This window comes from Penaeus vannamei, chromosome 33, assembly GCF_042767895.1.
Source record: "Penaeus vannamei isolate JL-2024 chromosome 33, ASM4276789v1, whole genome shotgun sequence".
Lineage (NCBI taxonomy): Eukaryota > Metazoa > Arthropoda > Malacostraca > Decapoda > Penaeidae > Penaeus > Penaeus vannamei.
Genome location: NC_091581.1, coordinates 5,150,540 through 5,154,247, shown reverse-complemented (window position 1 = coordinate 5,154,247; position 3,708 = coordinate 5,150,540). Strand labels below are relative to the sequence as shown.

General features: G+C 34.0%; 1 protein-coding gene across 1 annotated transcript in view; it reads right to left on the bottom strand.

The window, feature by feature from the left end:
* Window positions 1-2,726, bottom strand: part of LOC113805267 (glucose dehydrogenase [FAD, quinone]-like) — a 28,410-nt gene extending 25,684 nt beyond the window's left edge. The window contains exon 1 of the mRNA XM_070145155.1: window positions 2,537-2,726. The gene's annotated coding sequence lies outside the window, so the exon portion shown is untranslated. The remainder of the gene's footprint in view (window positions 1-2,536) is intronic.
* Window positions 2,727-3,708: the final 982 nt, after the last annotated feature.

The following is a 3,708-nucleotide window of genomic DNA, read 5'->3' as shown; positions in this document are numbered from 1 at the left end:
AACACATAAACAAGCCTATATAAACACTTGTAAACACATAAACAAACCTATATAAACACATAAACAAGCCTATATAAACACTCGTAAACACATAAACAAGCCTATATAAACACTTGTAAACATATAAACAAGCCTATATAAACACTTGTAAACACAAACAAACCTATATAAACACTTGTAAACACATAAACAAGCCTATATAAACACTTGTAAACACATAAACAAACCTATATAAACACATAAACAAGCCTATATAAACACTCGTAAACACATAAACAAGCCTATATAAACACTTGTAAACATATAAACAAGCCTATATAAACACTTGTAAACACAAACAAACCTATATAAACACTTGTAAACACATAAACAAGCCTATATAAACACTTGTAAACACATAAACAAACCTATATAAACACATAAACAAGCCTATATAAACACTCGTAAACACATAAACAAGCCTATATAAACACTTGTAAACATATAAACAAGCCTATATAAACACTTGTAAACACATAAACAAGCCTATATAAACACTTGTAAACACATAAACAAGCCTATATAAACACTTGTAAACACACAAACAAGACTATATAACACTTGTAAACACATAAACAAGCCTATGTAAACACTTGTAAACATATAAACAATCCTATATAAACTCTTGTAAACACAAACAAACCTATATAAACACTTGTAAACACATAAACAAGCCTATATAAACACTTGTAAACACATAAACAAGCCTATATAAACACTTGTAAACACACAAACAAGACTATATAACACTTGTAAACACATAAACAAGCCTATGTAAACACTTGTAAACACATAAACAAGCCTATATAAACACTTGTAAACACATAAACAAGCCTATATAAACACTTGTAAACACACAAACAAGCCTATATAACACTTGTAAACACATAAACAAGCCTATGTAAACACTTGTAAACACATAAACAAGCCTATATAAACACTTGTAAACACATAAACAAGTCTATATAAACACATAAACAAGCCTATATAAACACTTGTAAACGCATAAACAAGCCTATATAAACACTTGTAAACACATAAACAAGCCTATATAAACACTTGTAAACACACAAACAAGCCTATATAACACTTGTAAACACATAAACAAGCCTATATAAACACATAAACAAGCCTATATAAACACTTGTAAACACATAAACAAGCCTATATAAACACTTGTAAACACATAAACAAGCCTATATAAACACTTGTAAACACACAAACAAGCCTATATAAACACTTGTAAACACATAAACAAGCCTATATAAACACATAAACAAGCCTATATAAACACTTGTAAACACATAAACAAGCCTATATAAACACTTGTAAACACATAAACAAGCCTATATAAACACTTGTAAACACATAAACAAGCCTATATAAACACATAAACAAGCCTATATAAACACTTGTAAACACATAAACAAGCCTATATAAACACTTGTAAACACATAAACAAGCCTATATAAACACTTGTAAACACATAAACAAGCCTATATAAACACTTGTAAACACATAAACAAGCCTATATAAACACTTGTAAACACATAAGCAAGCCTATATAAACACATAAACAAGCCTATATAAACACTTGTAAACACACAAACAAGCCTATATAAACACTTGTAAACACATAAACAAGCCTATATAAACACTTGTAAACACATAAACAAGCCTATATAAACACTTGTAAACACATAAACAAGCCTATATAAACACTTGTAAACACATAAACAAGCCTATATAAACACTTGTAAACACACAAACAAGCCTATATAAACACTTGTAAACACATAAACAAGCCTATGTAAAACACTTGTAAACACATAAACAAGCCTATGTAAAACACTTGTAAACACATAAACAAGCCTATATAAACACTTGTAAACACATAAACAAGCCTATATAAACACATAAACAAGCCTATATAAACACTTGTAAACACACAAACAAGCCTATATAACACTTGTAAACACATAAACAAGCCTATGTAAAACACTTGTAAACACATAAACAAGCCTATGTAAAACACTTGTAAACACATAAACAAGCCTATATAAACACTCGTAAACACATAAACAAGCCTATATAAACACATAAACAAGCCTATATAAACACATAAACAAGCCTATATAAACACTTGTAAACACACAAACAAGCCTATATAACACTTGTAAACACATAAACAAGCCTATGTAAAACACTTGTAAACACATAAACAAGCCTATATAAACACTTGCAAACACATAAACAAGCCTATATAAACACTTGTAAACACATAAACAACGTATAAGATCTTATAGTTCCTTCATTTTCTTTTTAGTTACATTTGTTTCCTTTTCTTTACTCGTATCTGAGTCACTTTGAATATTTCTTTTAATCTATGCACAGACGCACACTTATAGAAATTAGATTAACAGCTAACTGGTAGAAAATCAACCGTTATATCAAGGTACTAACTATACCACAACCGAAAATACATTTGCAAAGTTACCTGACACAACATAATTCAACTACGGTGTCATGTGTCATACGTCACTGCTCTTAAGATGGGGCCTTCTCTCCTCCTCTTTTTTTTCCTGTTTTGATTTCCGCGCTTTTTTTTCCTGAACGCACGAAGCCAAGTGTCAAAGCTCGGGAGGTTCAGCGGCACAACAACCTGCCTCTGAGTCGCTGGACACACTGACCTACCGGCGCATCGGCGTGTTCCTTCAACCCCGTTACGTCACACCATCTCAGGCATCTCGGCGTTTGTCTCTTTCTTTTCTTTCTGTTATGGCTGCTTGCGTGTCTGTCTGAATACTTCTCGATAATTCCTTTTCTCAACTCAACCCCCCCTATCTCTTCCTGTCTATCTCTCTCTCTTCTTGTTTTTCTCTCTCTCTTTCTATCTTTCTCTTTTACTCTACCCCCTCCTCTCTCTTTACTTCTCGAAAATTCAACTCAACCCCTCCCCCTATCTCTTCCTCTCTCTCTATATATATATTCTTCTTTCTCTCTCTCTTTCTCTTTGTATCTTCCCCCTTTACTCTACCCCCTCCTCTCTCTCTTCTTTGCTTCTCGATAATTCCCTCTCTCAACTCAACACGCCTATCTCTTCCTGTCTATCTCTCTTTCTCTTCTTGTCTTTCTCTCTCTCTTTCTCTTACTATCTTCCCCCTTTTAGTCTACCCCCTCCTCTTTCTCTTTCTCTTCTCGAAAATTCCCTCTTTTAACTCATCCCTCCCCCCATCTCTTCCTGTCTATATCTCTCTCTCTCTTTCTCTTCCTTTCTTTCCCTTTTTCTCTTCCCTCTCTTCTCTCTTTCTCTCTCTCTTTACTTCCCTCTCAACTCATCCCCTCGCCCCCTATCTCTCCCTGTCTCTCTATCTCTTCTTGCCTTTCTCTCTCTCTTCCTATCTTCCCCTTTTACTCTACCCCCTCGTCTCTCTTTACTTCTCGTAAATTTTCCTCTCAACTCCTCCTGTCTATCTCTCTCTTCTTGTCTTTCTCTCTCTCTCTCTTCCTATCTTCCTCTCACTCTACCTCTTCCCCTTGTCTCTCTGTCTCTGTCTCTTTACTTCTCGATAATTCCCTTTCTCAACTCAAACCGCCCCCCCTATCTCTTCCTGTCTATCTCTCTCTCTCTTCTTGTCTTTCTCCCTCTCTTTCTCTTCCTATCTTCCC